Consider the following 26,483-nt stretch of genomic DNA (forward strand, 5'->3'; position numbering starts at 1 on the left):
TTTCAATGGGAAATTAGATTCACGACACAATTCATTAATTATGTAGATACGATAGGATAGGTCTACATACATTGGCATAGTATTATCGGCAATTCTCTAGGTTGACAATAGTAGCGAACCCGTAGATAATTAATGACATAGCAGGCATTAATCAATCATGTAAATGCTATTAATGCCCGACAATTGTCTATAACGTTGATCCGTAAAAATTAAATGCGCTGTTAATTTAGTTTCATTGTATACGCGCATGTTAATTCACACAATTATTTCACATTAGATAAACACGCAAGATACCCAACACGCACTTCCTCTACTTTAGTTAAATAACATTGGTTTCATCATTACTGTTTAATGAAACGCGATCGTACATCGTACTTGTTATACACGCAGTGAGATAACGGGAGAAACACGCCGCGTACGTCGACGCGCATCGATGACCTAAATCGCAATTTATTAGAATACGAAGTTGAAAAGGCAAAAAAAGGGAAAAATGTGAGGGGTGCGACGGAGGATCGTGTCTGGCCATAAGCAGCGATCTGAGATAGTGTGTGGGCGGCACCGCAGCATAAGATATATATTCACCTCGTATATGCGGTGCATACACCGGGTGTATCTCGTCTTCGGCTGCACGAAACCGTCGCGCGTGTACGTACGTTTTAGTTACGTACATATACGTATACATGTACGTACGGCGAGCTATGACAGGAGATATAGTGAAATGTAGTGCACACTGTGTTGTACGAGAATGCAGGCGCAGCATCCAACGGTGTGGCGCGGCGTGGCGTGAGCGTTGTCGGAATTATTCGCATTCGAGATAACTCGACTTAACGACATCCACGGGCGATACTTCAACGCGCGAAACACGGAAAATTGCGCCGATAATGTCCGCTTGTGTTATTACGTTAGCGTCGGATTTTATCGCGAATAATTAACCGGCCAAAAACTCGTGACAGCGTTTTAAGTAGCGAAGTTTTAAATAGTAATAAACTAGTAGTGTATGTGTGCGAATACTTTCGAGAAAAAAGAATCGATGATATCGTATGATATAGAAATATAGATTATTATTTAGTCAAAGTATATATATTTTTTTTGCAGCCTTCAAAATATCAGACTCACATATATTCATTAATAATGGATCAGCTAATTGTTTAATTAAAGTATAATTCGTCTTCTCCGGAGGATTATACGCTGGGCGGAAAATATCGATGGGATTATATCACGTGATAACAGAAAGAGGTATAACAGTGTCGTACTCGATATTAGTTATGCTAATTGGACCTACGTGCCGGGGAAGTGCAAGAGAGACTCGATCGCGTACATACATACATTTGTAAGCCGTCGTTTAATTCTGCATATAGATCCCACTGTCGCGATACATCGCGTCCCATACCCACCCGGTATAAATTCAACCGCGCGTCCGGCGAAATGAGCTTTTTGTTGTTTCCTTTCCCTTTCTTCTCCTCTCTTTTTATCTCTTCTTTTCTTTTTTTTCTTTTTTTTTTTTCCATTTCATCTTTCATTTCTGCGGGATGGTAACGGTACGGATCAATACGATGACGGGCTGTTTCCGCTTAAGCGGATTTTCACGGCGTTATTTTCGCCATACTCGCGAGCTGGTTAACTCGCGCTCGCGCAGCTGGTTCTCGTTCACGGTTTGCGGGGGAGAACAGAATGCATGTGCTCAAAGCGCGCAGAAACAAGCCTGCAGACAGTCAGACCTCGTCTCCGCCGCTACCCCTCTTTCTCTCACACCCTCTCCCTCTGTCTCTTTCTCTCTAAATCCATCCACCTCCGGTTTGCTCTTTTTCCCCTCCGTACCACTTCTTTGTCCCTCTTTGGTATACGAGCTGCTGCCGGTGATGGCGAGATCGGAGCTCGTCGCACACGCCTAACACGTGCGACGTACGTACACGTACACGCCTACGTCACATAGGAAATGGGAAAACGAAATGAACCGTGAATAATTATGTATTACTTTTAATGCTTCACGGTTTACAGGAACGTGCTCGCCGATGCCGGGAAAATATTAACGTCAAAGGTACTTCCTTCATTTTCTCCGGACGTAAACCGCATCGCCGTCTCGGAGCCAGGGATCAAACGATGCACGGGAGATTCAACGCATAACGACTCCTTTTTTTTTTCCTCCCGTTCTCCGTGAAGCGCTTCATGCGCTTCCGCGCACGTACGCCGCGATATAACGTGGAATATCGAGATAGGAATTCATCCGATCATTATAATTTAGCATAAATTTATGTGCGGGCCAAGATCGTGCGCTCGTCTCGATCATCCGACATGTATAAACGCGGATATTTATACTGGAGAGTAATTTAAGCTGCGCTCAACCAAAAAATCGCTTTAATTAACAATTTAATAATCCGCGAGAGTTGTCTTATTTAAGTTTTTCTGGTTATACGTTCCTCTATTTTATATAGAAATATTTGAAATATATCTGACAGCTTGCCTGTTCATAAAATCATATCATCAATCGCCGTGCTCTCACATCTGCGCGCATAATTATTTTCAACTACGCTCGGGATATCGGAGTATAATCATTTGAAACAATACGCATCTGTTAAGGATATTCAAAGTACGAGAATGTAATGTATGTAAATAGCGCTGTAAAAGATGTGAAAGATCAGAACTTGCGGTACCGCCTGCAGGCGGATTTTATAATCACTAACCGAGCTGGATCGGGGCAAGTTTCCGCTGCCCTTCGTCGCCCTTTCGCACCGTTGAATCTAATTACAGGAACGTCAGTTTCGCGAACTTTGCTAGGTTTTACATCTTTATACGTCATATCACGTTATTACGATAGTTTCACAACATCTCTGTAGATTAACTGCAAAATTATTTCTTCGAGTATTAATGTACCTTTAACAATAAATATTAATCCAATAAAAAAAATTACCGTTTAAATTTTTTACACGATAAAAGTGTAAAAAGTAAGAAAAATTAAAAAGAGAAACGCGAAAAAGACAAAGTTACATTGTTGTGAGTCTGGATAGTTGAAAACTCGATAGTCCGATATGCTTCATCTCATACAGTTCAAGTCAGCTTTAAAAAAATTATTTAATTTTTTTTTAATAACTTTTTTATTTTTTATTAGACAACCTCACACTTGAATAATGCAATCATCGATATAAAGTATATTACTATATATAGTTTCAAGTTACATTACTTTTAATCTCTTTTATCTCGCGATATTCCATATAATCCGAATTTTCAGTAGTCGAGCTAATCCTTTTATTCAATCTAAACTCAAAACTGCTAAACTTTAAAATTGCAGTACGTTGCTTCGCAAAAAAATCTCGCTTAAAAAAAATATAAATTATACAAGGATAAATTTTGTACATTACCATCAAATGCAACGTATTCTCAGCATTATTATCTGATATCTAAAACTAATGGTTCAATCATTCGCAGTTCGCATCTTATTCTGCAAAGAAAAAAAAAATGTGTTAGACTAAAGCGTACGTATTCAAGCCGCGTGAAAAGCAATTGATTTATCTACTTTTCTGTCGGCGTTTCCCAAGTCGAAGTTGGCACGGAGAGAGAACCTTAAGCATCGCTTGTTCGCCCCGCTGTTCGACAAACTATCACCAAAGAAGTTTTAAAGCTGACCGAAAGCAGCGCCATTGGCAGATAGATGACTCTCGACTTTTCTTCGTGTAAAGTACATAATGTTTTGCATGAAAGAAGATCTCGCAGCCGTTTAGAATCGATTATTTAATCGACTCGTAAAATATTGAACATGGTATTGAGAGAAAATAACAGTAAGTAAATAAAAAGAAACATGTAATTTTACATCGATGTCATAATAAAAAGAGCATCAATGTTAAAAAAAGAATTTGCAGCAAAATATATAATTTACTGTGAGAATTGGCCACATTTTCTTTAATGACTAAATTGCATCGATGGAATTACCATCATGCATATTCTTGCAGAGATTCAATAATGATCTTAGCAAGCCCGTTCTTACGAGGAAAGAGAGCGCGTGTTTCTTCAGCCAGAAAAATCCAATGCCGACGAGTGGCTTCGCGAGTAAAAGACTTAACGATGAGCTATTTACGATGTTGCGGATCAACTCGCGGAGTCAAATCGACGGACAAGACGACGATGATGACTACCAGCGGAGGTCGATTTCAACATACTCTCCCAGTGGTATGACTTGTGCGCGACAAAGCCCGCCTCCGCCACGGGCAAATCGTCCGTGAAATAGAGAAATTTGCGAGGATTCTGCAGAAAATCCGCATTCGTTTCCGGAATACTTTATGGCTGTGACCCGTTAACATCCAAGTAGCGTAGGTAGATGGTTAGATAAGTACATTTGTCCAAAATGTACATATGTACGAAACATTTCGTCAAAGATGAGCTCGCGGTTCATCATACAAGCGAAATACACACGAAACTTTCATCACTCGCCGGATTTGCAGAACCGTGTCTTGAGCTCGCTAAGATCTCCTCAGACTCTGTGAATACCAATCAAGAGGATAGAATCAAGTGGACTAATTGCTATCTTTGAGTAAATGTTACGAAGTTATAATTTTCCAATACTCAATAATAGTTAATTTAATAAATGTATTTTGTTATGTTAACAATCGTATGGTGGAATCTTTCAAAAGCGATACAAAACTGGTCCATAAAAAGAAAAACGATTTTCAATTTCTAAAAAAAAGAAATTTATATTAATTATTAATATTTAAAAAATAAATTTAAAAAAATGTCAAAACATGCACTTTAAAGTAGGATGATTGAAATTAGCGGATAAATAGTTCATACAATTAATTTTCAATGGCAAAATTAATAGTTACCGTTAATTGACAGTAAAACAAATTGTTCGCCATTTCCTAGCGGACGTATGTATGCACATTTATAAAATATGTAAAATAAACAGGGCGACAATGTTGCTGCGCTTGCGTGTGTGAGGATGGTGGGGACCTTTTGGATCGATCCTTCAGCTTTATCTATAAGTGGCGGTCCATATGCGAAGAGTTCTTCATTTATAGAGACTAGTCAATGCAAATATTGGTCACTCAATGCGATTACATGAATGATAGAATAGATATTCCTTATTTTAGAAGCTATTCGCACATGGTTATAAACAAGTTATACGAATAATTATATTCCAGTATTTTTTAATTATACAAAGTACATAAAGTACAGATTATATAACTAAATATAGTAAATTATACAATATATTGATATCTTTGAATAATGACAAGTAAAACTTCTCAAAGTAATAGCTGTTACTACAATACGTCTTTTATCAGTCACGTTTCGAAGCAGACGCAGTTTATTCGCAGATGTTAAACGCAAAGTTCACGATAACTTTTCTTAACAAGCTCTACCGTGATTCTTTATTTCGAGAGACACGTTTTTAAAGGTCTATTTCTGACAAGAATTACTATTTAAATAATAATAATAATGTTGCGTAAAGGAGAATCTCTCTCACGCGAATTGTTATTAATAACATCGAAGATAAAAAGAGTTAGTAAATGTATATTTTATATTTATTTCTAATTAAGCTCGTGCAACGAATAAGGAGAGATGCGATGGCCGATTTGCTGGTACAAGTCCGCTTTAGTATAACGTAGATAGGTTGAGACCCCATTAGATCTCAAGTTGATCCTGCAATCTCCTAAGGCGATACCAGACTACGAGTGCGGCGTCTGTAATAGACGCTCATGTAAAAGACGGTCCCATATTCTCGACTTTGCGTAAAGTCGGTGTCACGTGCAAAATTGTAAGAGCCTTTTAGCAAAGTGCTTCTGTTGATAATGTCTTCAGTCAACTACGCGCTTGGCTACGAGATGCAGGACGTGACAGGAGCGATTAGACAATTTATGAGAATATATAATAATCGCATACGCGAATATCGCATCATCGAGCAATTTAGATGATGTACATAACTGATCATCCACAACGATCAGTCGCAAAACTGACAATGAGTATTCCATCATTCTTCGCGTCGTCAAATCAAATAAATATTACTATTAAAAATAAAATTATTAATTTAATACTTTATATATATTTTGCAATATAATTAGTTTAATCTTTGATGAACTAAAATAATATTTTATTATTAAAATTATTTAGACGGTAAAATATACTGTAACGATACAAAAATAGCAGAGTGAAAATTTCAAGCACATCTCGAAACTCATATTGTGAGCAAAGTATCTCGATACACGTAGCGTAGTGATTCTCTCGTCTTGGAAACATGCAACAATTCTGTATGCACGTATGTCATTTTATATTCATATATATATTTTTTATTCATAAATATATATCAGAAATAATTTCTCTCCATTTATCTTTGCACGGAACACTAGCCGCGTATTATCCAGTTTTCCCGTTTCGAATCTAGCATGTTTAAAGTTCGTTTTTCTTGGTTTTAAAGGCGACTGCACCATTGTCCGCCGCGAACAGCAGCAACAAGAAAGTAATAACCGCATGGCGAAATGACAAATTCGCTGCAAATATTGCAGGGTGTACACGTCATAAATTTGCGTTATGGTTATAATGTAGCCGCATATAACGGTTTTCTGCGCGTTTACTTTGTTTTACATTATAATAAAAAGTAGTTATGATTAATATATTATACGATGCACTCTCTAATGTTTGTCTAAACGTAAAACGGCGAGAAATTACTCTGACGGATTTAACAGATAGCCAGAGAAACAGTGATTGTGTAGAGCACCGCTAAAGAAAGTAATCAAGCAACTTTAATTTCAATGTCGCGGAATTCTTGTTACTTATCGCCGTACTTTCTTGGCAGGAGGACTTTATTGAAATCTTTACATTATAACGGAAAAAAATTAATCCCGAGGTGATCTCACTTCTACGTGTATAATATTCCTGCTCTCGAATAAATTCTTTGTTGTATTTGAAATCCATTTGTTTTTTCTCCGACTAGGGCATAGCGAGATAATATCGATTGCACAGAGTTAAAGAGATAAGATCGACGTTTAATTAACGCGCGAGCAATACGTTTGTTTGCAGAGATCATCTTTATATTCTCATATCGCTTACTGTATCCCTCGCCAATTGTACGAATTGTACTGTATACATATATGGAAGTATGCGACGACACACAGAGCGCAGATTGTAGATCGAATTTCGCGCAGTGGCAGTATTCCATCTCTCGCGCCGCCCAGCCGCATCGATATCCTTGTGTAATGGAACCATTCTGAACCAATCGCAAGGAAATTGCCTCTCGAAAATACACCGGGCAAAAGTGTAGTCCTACGTAGTCTCGCGTTGGTTGAACGTTAACGAACTTAAAGGTATAACGTAGCTGGCATCGAAATGGCCTTCTCGTGCGTTTTATCGCGTGCCGCGGATACGACAAAGTCAAAAGGATACTCGTCGATACAACAGAATATCGCGTTTTCTTTTTTTTATCCCGGGCGCATTTCTCTCATTTCACTTTACATATATACCTTACTATGTACAAAAGCGCAGCTATGAATATTGCTTTTCTTTAATATCTATTCATAACTATGTGTATGTATGTATATACGTGTGTGCCAAAAAATACACACGGGTCACATCCTCGCACACGACTTTTTTTAAACAACGCTTATCGCACAGCGCATCCTGTATTATTTCGGTAAAAAAAGAAAAAAAAAAATAAAATAAAATAGAAGTCGCGAGTTACATTCTTCGAGCGCACAAGATTGTCAATTTATCATTTGACAATTTATCACATATAGATTTACAATTTATCATTCGCGAGTTGTTGTTCACTATTGGTAAACCTCCGGTCCGATATTCATCCCAAAAGTTTGACGGAGGGCAAGCTAAGGACATATCTAGGGACATGTTTGTAACGGCTACACCCTCGTGCTCAAACTTACATTACCGTGTTCAGACGCGGAACGTTTCGCAACAGTTCCCGAGCGGCGGAGATGTAATATATGTAGGTACACAGCGATGGGAAGGCGCATATAGCCGTAATAAGTACACATACATACGCAACGCATGCAAGCTACGCATTACGCTACGAAGTCGCAGAAGCGTGTGATAAACTCGGCAAGATAATGCGTGCCTCTGGCGAGCGGAAAAGATGATGGAACCGCGACCGCGACCCGCCCAATAGATACGGAATATCGCATCGGCTTGGAACAATCAATCATACTTTATAGATCGCGTCGAAAAAGTTTTTCCAGATTTTCGCGAGAATAGAAGGGAACCTCCGAATAACTAGCCTCTTACTTATCTCCCTCTCTATCGGAATATCCCCCTCGTGAATTCCTCGATCCACGCTGTTGACATATGTGATACAGTTCCCGTAAGTGTCTTTTAAAGTACTCTTCCTGAACCGTGTTGTGTCACAGCTGTCTGAATATCTTGAATATATGTGTACGATATTTTCCCAACACCATTTTGAAATGTATTTCTCAAGTTTAATGTAAATATAACCGATGCAGAATGCATTTTATTGTAAAGTATTTTCTATACTAGGTATGTCGGGAGAAAGTTTTAATTTTAATAAAATTACTACTTTTAATCTCTCTGAATGTTAAGATTCGTTCGACAAATTTTTATTTAGATGCGCAAAGATTTAGGTATAAACGAAATAATAAAACAGGTTTTTTTGTCTCGCGTAAATCTATTTAGACGCTGATACAAGTGGACGGTACGTTATATGCAAAATTTAAATTCACGATCCAACTGTGACATTTCGCTAAATTCTGTAGCCATCCTAATTCCTCAGGCAACTCAATTAGGTTGTCACGAAGCCTTTAATGATGTTGTCAGACGGTACGTTCTCTTATTGTTGCCGTTAATGCAGGATAATGCAAGATGTCGTAGGAATTACGAAACCCTTGTCAACGGGGATGAGCGTTTCACCGATTCCACATTTGATCGGTAATTAACTAAGCGATCATGGCTGATGATGAAATCGATTATATTCATCGTGTTATATGTATATATATATATGTACAAGTCACGGAAATATCATGGAAAAATAAAATATTTATTTGTTTTTATTATTCAATTTATATGCGAATATTAATTACTTATTTCATAAAATTTTATTTTAAAAATTTAATTTTTATATATTCTTTTTAAAAAAATCTATCAATCAAACATATAAAAATTTGCTTCAATCAATTATGTGCTCTAAAATAAATTCGGTTATCAATCAAATTAAGTATATTGTCTAAACCACGCGAATGAATAAGATAACATGTTACGTCCGATATAGTATCTGACCTTTTGTTATTGGAAATCAGATAAATCTTCACTAAATATTTCTAGAAAGTCTGGTAATGGTCCGTTATTTTCACAAGAAAAAATTATTGATTAAAATATAATAATGCAGACTAGAAAAGAGAGCGACAATAAATGCTAAAAATGTCACTTCTAATTTTAGATATCAAACGTCCCGATTGAAGTGAAAATACAATTTAATGTTAATGTATAAACTTAATATCAATCTATAAATCAATCGTTGTGACAGAGTTGCAGAAACACGAAATTAAGAAAAAAAAAATTTATCTTTTCTAGCGTCATTCATTTCGGTGAAATGTTTCCGTGTATATCGATACTTAACCGTAAACGATACAGAACGATAACACGACTCGACGCTCATTAGACGGCAGATGCTCGTTAGCGACACCGTAATCGCCCGCGTTAGACGACTGATCAATTAGCCAAGCAGATAATTTGCCGCTGACGAGACGCCTGTCGAGAGCAGGCGGTCCGATACGACCAACGCGGACGCATTCTCATATAGACCGCTTCCGGACGAATTTATGTAAGCGCGAGGATATAAGCGCATCCGTTTTCCTTCGTGTGGAAACGGATGGCCGGTATTGGTTCTCGTTTCAATATTCAGCTTCTTGAATAAAACAACAGCGACTGACCAGCCGGCCGCGACCCCTCGGACCACCGTGTATATTCCAAAGATCTTGCCCCGCCGCATCAGCATTCGTCCGTGTCCACGAAAAAGATAGCCCACTTGCATGTCCATGCCTTGATAAACACACCGTGCAGCAAGATCGCCTCGTAGAAATAGTAATACGCGCGATACGCGATTGGGAATGTGCAAGCGATCGATACACGGTCAATCGAAATGCTGTACCGGTTACATTAAAATAAGAAATAATTTAGATCGAGCAGAAAGGAAGGACGAGAGAGAACAATTGGACTTTTGAAAAATCGCGATGATTCGACGGTTTATCCCCTAAAAGCGAACCTGCTAAAGTTGTTTGCGAAAATTCATGTTATGTTTCTCGTATATACGCGACGTATATCGATGCATTATATGCATCTTTGCATCTCAGCTATGTATATGTATGTATATGCGCGATAGTGCCGACCAAAGCCTCGACTCATACAGAAGTGTTTAGACTTTAGGATGCACATGGGAACGTGCGAATCCGGATGACGCGGTAACCCGGTATTAGGGTCACGTGCAGATTTGCCGAGGTGAGACCCTATCTTATGCGTCCCACGTACACTCATCTCCGAATCAGAAACCCGTCATAAACGATGCAGGGCCCATATCCTACTCGAGAGCGACCCCGCGCGTAATGTCGAAATTTCAGTCCCGTGAAACTCTACTACAGGATACGCGGCGCGGGAAATCAGGCTACTCGCCGACGCTACTGCGTTTCCGGCTGACTGGCAGAAGGCAGTTCAGTAATAATTGAAACGACGACCGACGTCGTTCGTTTATGTATACTTTAAGGATACCAAGATTAATCGGATGTGTAGAACTTGTGAGAAACAGCAGAGTGTGGTTGACTTCAAATTGAGCTAGTACATCTGTAAACTTTATTATATATAGGAGACATCTTACTTGAAAGTACTTATTCATCCATCCAATTAATAAAAAGAATTATTCTGATTTATAATAATTTCCTTTAAAAATTTTCCAAATATAGATCACACATTATTTTTTACTCTGAGATTGTTAATAGCGATACTTTGGGTAACGATTGATCATCAATATATCAATATATATTATAAAAGATCACGTACGATTGCACCATAAAAATTAACAACAAAGGCTGTTTAGATTAAGCGGGCAATTTAAAAAACTAATCATTATTTTGATTTAATTATCTCGTTTAAAAATTATCCAAATATCGACTATACGTGCAATTTTTTACTTCTAAATTTATCAAATGCATTAGTTTAATTTAAAATAAAAAAGCATTACTCTGATTTAATCATCTTCTTTAAAAATTATTCAAATACATAGACCACGCGTTATATTTTACTTTTAAATTAATAACAATATTAATAATGATATTTTCTGTAATGATTGACACCAGTATCTAGTATATATCTTATAAAGATCATGCGCGATTGCATGTTAAAAATCAACAACAAAGGTTCTGCAGATTGAACGTGCGGTCGCAAACTTTGGCGGACGCGAATCGAGGTATGTTTGTCTCATTCGCTCGTTTGTGAATGCAAAACGAGTAGAACAGGGTGCGTGATCGATCGGCATAGACAGTATATCAAACGTGCATCCATCTATCCAGCTTGACTACTATAACACAGAGTCTCGAAGGGGGACAAGAATATCCTATTTCCGGGGTATTTTATCGACGGCTGTTCTCTATGCTTTGCGAATCACTGCAGATCGTGTTTTGAACCGTATCATTCGTTTGTCGAATATATTCCTGGCGACATGCACGTACGCGCACGTATCTGTATATGTATATATATATATATATATACACATATACACAATACACATACACACACACACACATACAGGCACACACAATTCTTCCAAATTTGCATTTTCATCGTGCATATGCGTAGCATTCGGCAAAGAGACGAATCCCGTTGTTTTTCTCACACACGTGAATATCGTTTGTGGACTTAGCGATATTTCTGGTTGAATCTACCACACCGCGATACACTATTCCGCATTGGGGTACATATCGTGTAAGAATAACACGCGATCCGACGAATATGTGAAAACGTTCGTTGTATCCATTATTTGAAAAAAAATCTGATATATATACACGATATCTCTTTCTCCAAACGTTATTCGTTGTGTGTGCGTGTGTATTTATAGAATTTATACATTTCCACACAAACTATATATATATATATTATATATTTGTTTAAAAATTAATGTGATAGATATATATATATATATATATATCACATTAATCTCTGAAGCAAGTATCCCGTTAAATGTTATTATTCTTTTATTTTATTTCAAAATTATTTACCTAAAGAAAGTGTTGACAAACTCTTCTAGAATGATTGCAATTTCTCTTGTCCATCGATGTCACGATGTTTCGATCTGAAAACAGAATTAAATTTATTTAATATAATATAAAATTTTGTTATCAGCTACAAGTTATCCTAATCGAGCATTATTATATTCGTACATGTACGATGTAAAATATGAGACCATAAACGATAAACTTTATTCTAGCGGAAACCGACCATTTAAATTTATATTTGTGTTTGTTTGTAAGCCTGTATTTCACTGCCTGTAATTGTTACTATACATAATATCATCTCAGAAGCATATTAAAGCTGACAATAAACGTTGTGAGATTTCAATAAAAAAAACAAAAAAAAAAAAATGAATTTCCTACACATCAATATATACTACTTAATTATAAATTTTTATTCTTACATATTATATTAATTATTGTATGACGCGCATTATTCTTGTTATTACATTATGCAACTAATTGCATCAAAATTGTATGTTTTCTAGAATTAATATTTTTTATGTAACACATAAGTAATATATGTTACATTAAACATTCGTGAAACATCTATTAAATCTTACATTATTTTAATATAATTTTGCTTTAATTATACATGTATAATGTAAAACCGAATTATATCACTCAAGCAGATATTTAACAAAAATATATAATTAAAAAAAAATATTTTCTTCTCTTCCTAACTGTAAGCTTTTATAAGATATATATAATATTTTATCTAATGTTTATTTAACACTTGTTTAACTCATTTAAATTTTAAATAAATCAGATAGAGTAAACGCGCGGTTAATATTACAAATGATATATAAATAATAAATTTTCCTTACCCCATGAACGCTCCGCTGTCGCCCGATGCCTCCTAGGCCTCCCCCTCCTCTCAGGTCGTTCTCCTTTTATGTTGTCACTCGCGAAAATACGACCAAGCGAACCGTTCACGACACTCCCGGATACACGATACTTTGCATGACACTCCCGCACGCCCGATAAACATATTTTGTACGGCATTTCCGAAATTGAAACTAATTAAAACGCGACGGATCGTCCGCGACACGTTAAAAATGGACGCGCGACACTTTGCACGACGCTCGCGAACGCGCGATGTACTTTTGTACGACACTCCCGAAGTTGCGGCTAATTAAAACACGACGACGTTAAAAATGAACGCCCCACACTATGTACGGCACTTCCGAAATTAAAATTAACTAAAACGCGATAGAATGAATTATCCGCTTTGTTTCTAATGCGTATCGCTTTGCTGGCAAAAGCAACGGGGATGAAGCAAGGCGATTCTCGATCACCCGATTTCGTCCGTCAATCCGATGACCGATACGTCATATCCCGCGATTCGCGATGATTGGTAAATTAGAATCGCGAGATTCTGCATTTAATGAGACACGTACTTGCAGGAAAAGTTAGGAAAAGTTTTAAGGACGATATTAGGATGATGTCATCGATCACGTTATTGATTAAAAATTAGTGTCTCAAGTGCTGATCGCGTAACCAAATAAACGTGCGTTACATAAGAGACGCTTCTAATATATTCAGAATAGTTGCAATTTCTCTCCTTCATCTTGATATCACGCTTCGACCTGAAAAAAAAATAAAAGTCATTTAGAATTGGAAAATATTACAAAATTTTATTAGATACGAGTTAATTAATCGAGTAATATTATATTTGTATAAATATGACAGCATAAACGTTTAATCATATTTGTCTGTATTTCACTGCCTGTAATCGTTGCTATAGAGGTAATCTTACTTTAAAAGCATATTAAAATTGAGACAATAAATGACGTGAATAATTATAATGAGAGATACAGGAAAATTGCGCGCGTAATAGCTTATTAATTAATATACTAAAAAATATTTATTATATTATTGTCTAAGGGAAGATATATTTTGTAAAAGAGATAAAGATATAATTTAAAGTTAAACAGACATTAGAGAAATCAAACCTAAGGTATATTATTCGAGATAGACGCTGAAAACCTCAATAAATTAAACATTAATTAATTATTATTAAATATTATTTTTTAAAAATATCAAATTAATTTATAAAATGACAAGAATGCATACGCTTTAATACAACTGGAAATACACATCAAGCTTCCAATATTGTTTACATTCAGTTCTTTATGAAAACTCGGGAAAAATTAATAAAAAACAGCTAATCAAAGTCAAATAAAAAAAATATGCATGCACATGTCGAGAAAAAAGGCCGAGGAGAATGACAAATGGCATTAACATACGGTGGCATGTCATATACGAAAAAAGATAATCTACAAAGTCGTCCAATAGTGTTATCATAAGCAAAAATCAGTGTTATATGAAAATAAATTTTATAAAAATAAATTATTATTAAATTCTTATTAAATATTTATAGATTATAGAATATAGATTTGAAGAAACATCTTGATGCAACTAGAGATATAACGTCAAGCTTTTTTATTAAATTTTCCAACATTATTAACATTCGGCTCTTTAGGAAAACTTTGGCAAGAAGAAAATTAATAAAAAATAGCGAACCAAAGTCAAGTATAAAAAAAATATACGCATGCACGCGTAGGGGGAGAGAGGAGGGATGACAAATCGCATTAACACATACGGTGACGTGCCATATACGGAAAAAGATAATCTGCAAAGTCGTCGAACAGCGTTCTCATAAGCGAAAATCAGTATTATACGCGATGGGGATGAAAATGCTCGCATTAGAGAGCCACCAACGTGCCACAATTTTGTAGGGTGGAATACTCCACGCAACACCCACTCCGGTCAATAGTTTTAACGCGCGAAAAATGTTAGGCCGCTTAAAACCGGCCGTGTACACGCGTAACACGTAGGCTGTGCCACGCCACCCGCCACCGGTTCATCCGCGACAATAATCCTCGCGCGCGTGCATACGCATGCACCATGCACACGACCACGACCATGAATATTTACATCGAATTCGGGTAGGTCCGCCGCGCGCGCACAGGATACACAATCCCGGCGCTATTTATTATCCCCTAAAATTATAACGTTCAACATCATCGACGCAAGCGTCGAGTACCCGTGTAATCGAATCCCTCGTGTGTATATAAATATATAATCGTAACACGGAAGGTGAACGCACGCGCGTGCACACACGTTCGCCCGTTCGCTCGTTCGCCCGTTCGCCCGTTCGCGATTCGTGCGTTCACCCGCTATTTCCGCGCGTATCGGCGGCAATTTGCTGACGTACACGTGTCTGAAATTCGGTGATTGCACGTCGAACTGAATTTTCATTCCCCCAAGCCCAAGGTTTAACCGCCGGCCATCCGCTCGTCCGATCCGGCTTGATCTGACCCGGCAGAGGCGCGCGATCCGGCTCTCTCTCCCCCCCGATATATGCAATAATGAAGTGGGTATGTAATTATGCAATGTAATACCCCGAGATTGTGCCTAATTCGCGCTCGCGGCTCGTATTATACGGCATCAACGACAAAATAATTTCGACAAATCCGGACACGGTCCGATGATGAGGGTCGCATAAATTATTTTCGATTATGCGCATAAGTTTTTTTTTTTCTTTTTTTTTTAAATTTGCGATTCTCAAGCAATGGACGAACATGTAATAATACAAAGACGCATCTATCTATATTCTCTAACGAGCGTGACGGGGATGAAAGAAAAACGAACGGCGACTTTACATCTGACGGCGACTTTAAAGTTGCAAGATACATATGAAACCACTTTGATGGGTGAAACGCTCCTGGGACCACCGTCCGCGCGTCAGATATCGTCGGGCCGAGGGTCATCCCAGGCGACTTCACTTTCCATCCGGATATAGGAAACTATGTTAGAAATACCGAACATCTTCGGACATTCTTCATCGTGCGGAAAATCAAGCTTTTCCTTCATCTCCTCCTTTTTCTCCTTAAATCGCGCACTTTCAAGCATTTCAATGAGATCATCTTGGAGTTTTAGATATGTTGCTTGAGCTTTACGTCGTGCTCAAATTACATCTTTTGTTAAATATTTTAATCGAAAGACCATTAAATTAATGTAATCATTAATTTAAAAGAAAAAAAAATTTAGCATCTATTCTATTTTATATGCAATTGATATTATTTATATTAATTTTATTTATTTTCAAAATAATATTAATTTAAAGTCGTCTACGTAATATATATATTTTAAAATTTTTTAAACATTTCACGAAGCACTCAATATTTGTTTCTCTCCTTTTCAGTTATATATATATATTAAATATCAGTTTGAGAGCTATTACTAATTGCTAGACTGCCATCGATCGATGCAATTCACGCTCGGTAAGCGTGCAAACAATGTCTACGAGTCTTCGAAGGGCGAGGATAATGACACTGCAACGAAGGCGTGCAAGGAAATCTAGAGAGTTAATTAGAAAGTACCACTGTATCAGTCGACGCGGTCGACTCATTCCCTTGGAGAATCAGAGGAAGAGAGACAAAAAAGAGGAAGAGAAGAAGAGACCTGATGCAAGCACAAGACATAAGAGGTACAGTCGAGTTGCGTTTAAAGATCTTAATGTACACATTCGCACGTCTTAAAGACAGAATTTAGTTACCTGGAGTTGCTTGAGCTTTTAGCACGAAGAATGTCTATAAACGTGATACTCGACGCCGGGTGTCTGATCCGTGAAGCACTTAAAGCGAAATAATTCGTAGAGCACATTTTTTTTCTATAGCAAAACACGACATTAATCGAAAAGTTACAGAAGCTATTCAAAATATTACTTATATATAATCATGAATTGAACTTAAATCTTATGAATCTGGCTTATGTGTTTGTCGTGAATGTTGGAAAGTTCTTGCCAATCAAAAAGATTTTATTAAATTTATACAATATATTCGAAAATACACTTTAATTTTATTGATAAATATAATAAATGTAAAATGTTTTTCCAGCATGAAGCATTTATTATTGCCTCGATAATTTTATTTATTTTTAAAGTAAAATTAATTTTAAAATAAATATATATTCCAGAGTTTATTTTAGTTTTTCAAACATCTCATGGAAAACTAAATATTTGTTTCTTTTTCACACGGTTTTCCGGACACGCAAAGTTTCCGCTGAATTAAATTTAACATCTAACGGATAAACCACATTTTTATTTCCACATTGCTAAGTTATGTTGCGTATCAATTTCGCGCAGTTACTCGAAACTACAGATTTTCACTTTTTTAGCATACGTCGACATTTGCAAAAGTAAAGAATTCAATGGCCCGCCAACTATTATACAGAGAGTAGCAGTTACAAAATTTTCTCTTAACCGTCCATCGCGCCTCACAAAGTGATGTAACACCCATCAAAGGACTGTGTGTTTACATTTACTAAATGAGAAAAAATATTCAGTCAATGTTGCAAAAGTTGGGGAAAAATAAAAAAAAATTACTTGCTCTTCAGCAACTTTGAATAATTCTGTTAACTTAATAGATCCACGTTTTACTGCAATTCTAAAACGTGTCGTGATACATGTTTTTATATCCTTTTTGTTAATTAGAAACAGTAAAAAATTTTAAAAGAGAAATTTGAAATTTTTCGTGCAAATCCTTACTTTATACAGAATCCTAATGTAAGCTACGTTTTTATCTTTCAAATGTAAAGGATATGACTTTTGTACCACTGTTTTTCACGATACAATAGTACTTAACAGTTGTATATTTAAATTTAAATCCAATTGAACAATTTACAAATTATATATAAAAGATTTTCAATATTGTTGTTTAATAAGCGAAAAATATATCGGTCGTATATGAACGTCTCTTTGGCAAAAATCGCATGGTTGCGCAGCCAGCAGTTTTAATTTCACTTTGCCGAGATAGAGGCGGATAGTATCGACGAAAAAAGAAATGAGCATTCGCCCGTTTACCAACCCGCATATAGGTACCGCCGACGATGGGTATACACGGATCTATTATTCATGCATGAATTTGAAACGCACGTTACACCAAATTGGTACCCTAAAGGGCTAACGTAGCATACTGAATATTACAGGCGGTTTTTAACATGGAAATCAATTCCGCGTATCAGATTCATACATAATAGATGTAAAGGAGTTGTTTCACGGAAAAACCTATTCCACCGGGAAGTTTATGTTGAAAAGCTATGCGATGGTCTATGAAAGGATCAACAAAGATGATAGCTATCGGATGTAATATATTACTTGTCATTATGTTCTGAAAGCGCGGAATAAACATCACTATTATTTTCTAGTACCGCTTCACTGTGTATTAAATATGCGATAAATATCAATTAAATAAATTATAAATTGTTTACATGATGTATAATATGTCATCTCTTCTTTCTTTCACTCTTTGCTATTCCTTTATAACATTCATTCGCGAAAATACAGTTAATTACGATCGTCCGTACACTAATGAGCAAAATATGATGACCACGTGGTATTTTGTATGACATTCCCGACATTAATCGTACGTGAAGCGCACTTTGTTATATTGCAACGGAAAAGCAATTTTACTATCTCGCATAACAGCATAAATGTAAAGAGAGATAAGATACAAATTATAGATAAAGATAAATACTACACATTACAATATTCGAAAATATAATTGGATTTGTGGACTGTTTGTACGACAAAATTCGATCGAATAAATTTCGCGTCTTGACAAATTACAAGCGCTGAATTTTTACTCACAATAAGGGATTGACAAGCATTAAAAATGTAATTAAATATAACTGCATTTTTTAATTAAAAAAGTTGCAATGTTACGATTTGGATTCAGAGTCGATGTGTCCGCGATTTTATTAGTAACTGGAAAAAAAACACAGAAATGACATTGATTCAAGTTAATGTAATAGCTAGTTAAAACGCATTCAAATTATCAAAAAATATATAATTAAAATTTAATAGAAGCATAGTGGATTTTCAAAACAAGTTCTATCAAACACATATACATATTTGTCTTTATGTTATTTGAGTCAAATAAATAACAATAGCAAGGATATTCTTATTTATATCAGATAATCAATTTACAATATTCATATAGAGCAATTTATAACTTATTTAATTTGTTTGTTCTGAAATTAAAAATTAATTGCTTATTTATTTCCACAGTATTTCTCTCCCGATAATAATACGTTTTATATCATTATGAGTGTATAATATATATAACATATTAAATAAAACATTCTAAATCTTATTTTTTAAATATGTAATAGGATTTTTATAAAATATTTATTTAACTGACAAATAAATAATAATAATAATAATAATAATAATAAAATATTTAATTGTACGCGCTAATTAATTTTTAAAATACTAATTATCTATAGATATTATTTTATATATAAATTGTAGATATAATTTATATATTTTATTGATTACAACATTGTATTACTACTTTGCTCTTGCGGGCCATATCGGTGATTGAATTATTAATTGTTATTTAATTTTTATTTTCAAAATATAAGAAATAATTTTGATGAATTATGAAAATTATGTTACAAGATAAAAAGTGTTTAAAAAAGCCGAAAAAATTCAAGTTTTTAATACCAAATTTTTTGCATTATAAATTTTCTTTGCTTTCAATTAATTCTATTGTATGGTAATAATGAAGCAATATTTTATATAAAACGTTTTTCGATGCGCTTGGCGTTTCTCATTCATCTTTTTTTTTTGAAAAGATTTCTCGTGCTATCTCAAGGAACATAAAGCGCAAACGTAATCTCGATCCTTATCCTTCCGTTTCCATATTTCGGCCACTTTCCGACAAACGAGCTCTCGCGAATGTACATACATACTGTTTAAATACAAAAGGTGGTTAGTTGTTCTCTCAAAACATAATATATCGATATCATTCATCCTCCCTTAATAGGTGTAATTATTTAAATACGACTTGTCTAGTTTCTCTGTATACACAATATCTATTTCTCTCCCAGCGTCTACCTTCAGTAAATCTATCATTTACAGCTTCATGGAGAAGTTACAAAAGTTCATAAAAAAAAAAAGATAAAAAAGATAAAGCGAAACTTTTCGTGCTACGTTTGCACAATAATTAGATTTCGAGGATTTAAACGATTTTGACACGGGTGGTACGGGAAAAAGTTTCAATCTGCCGCTTTCCGCAATTAAGCGTAGACATCCGCTGTCAGATACACTCACGTCGCTCGCGGTACTCCAAAACTCCGAATTCGTAAATCAACATGCACGATATTCGCGAAGAGTCGAATCGTTGAGCGAAAAGCGACTCGAGATTCCAATCTAAAAGGATATTGATCGCATCGCGAGAAAAGTTGTAATGTAATCAGATGACCAATCTACAGAGACGAAATATATATTCTTGCAATAGTCAGTCGCGTATTGATGACACCATAGCAGACTGACAATGAGAACTCATTACCATTCGTGGTTAACGATTATCGAATATCGAACATATTTACACCTACATGTAAATGCAGCGATGCATGCGAGAAAGCGAAAGAGAGAAAGAGAATAGGAAAGGGGGAGAAATAGTTATATATATCATACATATATACTTATATATATATATATATATGTAACAATCGGAGCAAAAGGAAATAGCTAGAAGCATTAATAAGCATTTACCAAACTTGACTACAGTATAATTGAAATATTAATTTTGTAACTGTATTATTTTTGTAATTCTAACAGCAACGATTAGAACAACAGAATCATAGATTGGATGAGTAAGAATGCACAATATGTCCTACGATTCTTTACATACTACTTTTTAAAAATGATAGAATTAGGTAAATAATATATATTTAATAAGATTAGATTTAGTCATATAAAAAAATTTGTTTAAAGCTCTTTAAATATTAACCTTTATTCCGTACTGATGGATCATTTTTGTCTGTGATTTTTCTAACAACGTCAATTTCTCGAAAACAAATAATCATAAATAATATATTTAAGTAAATTATTTTTCAAATTTATTATTTTAGTCTTTATTTAGAATGTTCAAAGAAAGTATATACATTTTTTCAGATTTTTTAAAACACTTTTACATATTAATAAACTTATCGAAAATACGCTGACCCACCTGTACAGTTAAAGGGGTCAAAAATAACAATACGGAGTAAGAGTTAAAAATGAGAGAACACAAATACATTATATAGTAATACTATATAAAAATAATATCAAAAATTTCGTTGCGTGTTAGATGATATATAAAAGATTAAATCATACAGTCTGCTTATAAATATAATAAAAAAAAAAAAAAAAAATACAAAGTCAATAGTCATAAAATATAATGAGACGAAATCTGAGTTAACATTAAGAAATGCAATATAATTTCATCTTTCTGGCAAATTTTTTGTGCACATGATAGACTTAGAAACGAAATGTCGAAATTCGCGTGCTTGATGGTAACTCTCTTTCGGACACAACGAAGTAATAAAAGAAAAGAGGAAAAAGAAAAAGAAAAGAATGAACGAAAGCAGCGATCTATTGTTAGTTGCCGCGGGCGAAACGAGGCGGATCATCTTTCGGGCCAGTTAAAGTTTTTATCGTAGCCGACCATACGTCACAAGCCCGATGGGTTTCCCTCGGCGGGTCCCCGAATTCACACGGCGATTATTTATAAAGAAAAATTACGCCCTCGAGATCGCGTAATAAGCTCTCGCTGTAAATACATGCAACTGCCTGCTGTCGTCGACGGATCCACGCGGTCAATATAACGGGTCTCTTCTGCCGGGTTCCCCCCTGCTTCCCCCCCTCCGCTTTTGCTCTTTACCGGATACGTTTCACGTATTTACTCATCCACGGGATAACGAACGAGCTGGTCCAGCTTTCCTGGAGAGAAGAGAGCGCAAACGATTAATATCGACTTCATTATTAGCAGGCTCGTCCTAACAAAGAGTTATTTCCCCGTCACTACGACGCGCAGTTCGAAGAGGGATAACTCACTTTCTCTCCCCCATCCCCCTGGACTTGTTCGTCGCCGGGCTTTGCGCGATCTCCTTTTTACCGTTCATTTCCTTCACGGGGATATCTTGTATTGATATTTGCCCTCTTTTATTACGCATCTCTTTGATAGCGTTGCGCGACGTGATTACTCTCGCAAAAGTAAAGCGCCGGTATTAAGAAGCTCGTTAGTTCTATACGAAAGTTATAAGTCTCGGCGAATTGTTGTCTAGACAATTCTACCGTGAGAACCAGGACCTATGCCAGTCATGAAGAAAACAACTGAGTCGCAATTAATACACTCAACTAATTAGCTCGCTCAATCATTGTTGTTTCTAATATAACTAATTAGAAGCAAGAGTTTTCATTATATCTCTATTGTTATAATAATTTAGATGTCCGAGAGATCGATATGAGATTGACATAAATATTTTTATTAAGCATATAATAAAGATACTTTTTCTTTGTAAGAGTTTTGTTTTAAAGATTCTAAATTATAATCTTGTCGAGATATTAAATACACAGAACTTCATAAAAGATGAAAATCAATTATGACCTAAAGGATAGAATTTTGTTTGCGCCCGCTGCATTGCGTAGGTCGTTAATAATATTTTCCAACGCGGCCATTAATTAAAAATGCAAATAATTGCGGCTTAATTTAATTACGTATGTAAACGCGCGCGTGGATTAAAATTACGGTTCCGACTGAGCTGATTGAAATTTTTTACATCGAGCATATAATATTTTGTGCTAAATTGCGGCTCGTTGGTTTCAAACAAAATACAGATACAGGAATCTGTTATATAATATTTTACAGCACATTCAACGCACAATAATGATGCGCGACACAAAATTAGAAAACTTTTAAGATACACATATTATTAAACTATAAAAATCTATTACTAAATATAAATCATATTACTAAATAAAAAAGGACGAAAAGTGCGGGAAAAAGTCACGTTGCTTGACGTTCGCAAATCTTGGTAGACGCGCGAATTATTACATACTCGCATGTGATTCGATCATCTGGAAAAAAATAAAGCCGATCGAGTATTCGGCGTATCGCTTATTGGTATTCCGTTGACACACGGGTCCAATTTGGTTACTGACGTCTGCGAATCGCCAAATATCATCTACTCCATTGAAATTCCGATATGAGACGCACGATATCGCATTTGTCTCTCTGACTGTGTTACCTAACGCTCGCATTTTGGCGCCTGTTGTTCTCCCCTGAGGATGTGACTATACGTGACATAGAATGCGCGGCTCTTGTTTATAACATCCGGTAACTATTTTAAGTGTATATCACTAAAATGAATAAATAAATAATAATAATAACTAGATCATGTCGCAAAAAAGCGAACGTGTTGTATATATATGTGTGCAATATAAAATGTATTCCGAGGATAATTTTTAATATTTATTATTTTTATTTGCATATTTTTAGAAAATTTTGAGAATAAAAAATAACCGATACGTTACGTCCTGATGCAATTTATATGTGAAACTTGAAAACAGTTTCATATATATTTAACGAATGTTATCGACCTCCTTCCGTCCGTTTTGTACAATAGATTCAATAAAACAGGACGGAGTAGATTCTTAGATTCGATCCTTGCCGGCATGACATTTCCGTCGAATGTTACTTCTCGGAATACATGAAGGTGCATATGAAAAAGCATGTCTAGAGATGAATGTCAACGCGATTTATACTTCTGAGGAAAAGTTCCTCTTGCAATACACCATGGTTACACAATAGCTATTCTTAGACGTTACGTGTACAATGCATTTGCATGTATGCATGTGTATATTTATGCATAAGAGCGCGCAGCAAAAATACATACTGAAAATATACGATCGAAAAATTTTCTATCGAAACAAATAATCGCGAATGGATAAAGTGCGATATATCGTACGTATCCTTAATCGCATTCTCAAGTCTCGTGAGAAACAAATCGAATGCGCTAATCGTCATCGTGACGGCTATCACAAGTCGACGTAGTATGTTTTCGCGTGCCGACAGGGGCGAATCATGGCGAACGCTCGTAATTCTCTTCCATCTGCGGCGGAATGGGTCAGACGGGAACAGGGCGTAGCAGAGCACCAAGAGAGCACCAGGGAAAGCGGGCGGAAAGGGGACGCCTTTCCCTGCTCCTATCTATCCCCCCCGGACTCTCACTACTTCCCTTCCGTTGCCTCTTTCGTAAGGCACAGTAGAAGCACCCAGGGGCAATTGAAACTCACGGCCATTTACTGCATTTCAATAATGGTTTCCCTTCTCTCTCCCTCTCTCCCTGCACCCCTTTCCGCGCCTCTCACTGCATCGCCGCGTATCCTGCCTCTCTCTCTCCCCCCCCCTTCCCCCCCCTCTTTACATCCCCCGGCCGTTTCCTCCTCTCTCGACGTACGTGCAACACGAGAGAGCCCGGGCTTCTGCACAGTCGATTTACTACGAGCTTTATGGTACACACCGTGTGCGAGAGCACGCAGAAGTACCCTACGGCTAACTATCCCGCATCTACCACAGGGGGCAACTGTATTATTCCCCGTAAACTATTCCGGGCCACGCGCGCCCACGCATGTACGTACATGCGTAATACGCAGGGGGTGATTTTTACGCTTCCCGGGGAAGCTCGCGTCGTTGACGCGCATCGGGAAGCACATATTTCTGTCGAGAGAAGGTGGAATCGTCCGCGGGCGAGAGATTTCCGTTTCCTCTTCGCTCAATCTTACATAATCTTACTCGTGAGAAAAAAAAAAAAAAAAAATATTCGCACGTAATTGTAATCCGATAATCGAATCTAATTTTCACCAGAGAAGAAATCGAGCAAGATTGCCCGTAATTTTTCGGCGCTCGTTTAACGAGAACGAAACACGTTTCGCAAATATTGCTTATAAAAGAGCAATTAACAACGGCGATAATCGTAAACCGCGAAATGAATATCGATTAAACGGGAGCCCCGCGTTCTGTAATACGCGAGATCATTTCCAGAAGTGGCATCCGGAGGCGAATAATTGAGATGGATATTGACTCGTCGACGCGTCACATTTCCGTGGGCTCATTGCTGTCTGGTGTCGAGATATGTACGCACACATACACACACACATACACGCGCAAAGCGGCCGTGTACCTACGATACCATATGATACCTACGTACGGTTCCGGTAAATTTGAAATCGGACCAAATTGCCCGCAGACACTGGACGAAACAAATTTCGCCCATTAGCAACCGACGGAGGATACGTGTCGCGCCGCAGTTGTTGTCAATACAAATATCTGCGCTCGCGAGATGCGACTATATTAATTCCCGCGTCTGGGTTCCCGCCATAAATATGCGCATACATGTGTGCGTGCGCGCGCGCGCGCGCATTTGTAAGCCGGGGGAGGGGACAAGCTCGAATTTATTCCGCATATAAAATATCGCGACAAGTTCGGACGTGTACTTGGACGCTATAAATATGGCAATTTATATCACGAAATTGATTATCTGCAGATTCATCCGCGTTTTAAATATAGGAACAGTGCAACATTCGACGATTTCGAAGGCCTACCTTTTACCGTGATATTTTTATCGTCCAAATTAATTCCCACGTCGATTCCTTTTAATTCGCCTCGTCTCCACGATGTCGATTTTTCGAGCGTTGCATTTTCACATATGTTCAAGCACGCACCATGGAAGGAATGCGTTTTAATAATCGAGAATATGTCGCGAAACGCGTAGGCGCAGGCAGGTGGCCGGAATAAGAAAGCAAGCGTACTGACAGCTACGCGCATGCCCGTCACCCCTGACACGTACGTACGTAATTGCCTAGATTCGGCCCGCGCGCAAAAAAAAAAAAAAAAAAAAAAAAAAATGGAAATACATCGAGAGCCGGTGTTACGAAAACAGCTGTTACCTGGGAAGCGGATTCCCAGGGTGAGCTTCAGCGTGTGCTCGCATCAACCGAAACGAAAGACAATGTAACTGACAACGAGAGAGATACACGCTGCTGGGATTTAAATATAATAGCCCGCGGCAAAATCGTGCGATAAATAATGTTTTCAGAAAATGATTCTATATAAATCTACTCTTTTCTTTCTACAGCTCGCGAGTCCAATAAATTTATTAAAGAGAATTCGTAAATTTAATCAATTAGAGATTCTGTAAAATGCTCGCGCACACGTTTTCGTAGAAACATAATCAGTAATGCTCGACAATAATTATTTTTACATGTGTACATATTTGAGGAATTCAATAATAGTTATATAATACATACATCGTGTCTCTTAATACATATATACTTATATGCACTGTAAGGAGATACCTAATAAATTTATTAGAGCAAATTCTTAAAATCAATAATTTTAATAAATCATGGGTTCTGCTTGCATACAT

The 26,483-nt window shown here is 36.6% G+C and overlaps 1 protein-coding gene and 1 long non-coding RNA gene across 2 annotated transcripts in view; one reads left to right on the forward strand and one right to left on the reverse strand.

The window, feature by feature from the left end:
• Positions 1–13,780, reverse strand: part of LOC140670932 (uncharacterized) — a 246,676-nt gene extending 232,896 nt beyond the window's left edge. Inside the window, exons 1-2 of the mRNA XM_072901841.1 lie at positions 13,049–13,780; positions 12,210–12,283 (exon numbers count right to left, since the gene is read on the reverse strand). The gene's annotated coding sequence lies outside the window, so the exon portion shown is untranslated. The remainder of the gene's footprint in view (positions 1–12,209; positions 12,284–13,048) is intronic.
• LOC140670939 (uncharacterized) overlaps positions 1–17,724 on the forward strand; it is a 28,533-nt gene extending 10,809 nt beyond the window's left edge. Inside the window, exons 2-3 of the long non-coding RNA XR_012047649.1 lie at positions 16,432–16,716; positions 17,406–17,724. This is a non-coding gene — a long non-coding RNA (uncharacterized lncRNA). The remainder of the gene's footprint in view (positions 1–16,431; positions 16,717–17,405) is intronic.
• The last annotated feature ends 8,759 nt before the right edge of the window (positions 17,725–26,483 follow it).

Source organism: Anoplolepis gracilipes, chromosome 11 (genome assembly GCF_047496725.1).
Source record: "Anoplolepis gracilipes chromosome 11, ASM4749672v1, whole genome shotgun sequence".
Taxonomy (NCBI): domain Eukaryota; kingdom Metazoa; phylum Arthropoda; class Insecta; order Hymenoptera; family Formicidae; genus Anoplolepis; species Anoplolepis gracilipes.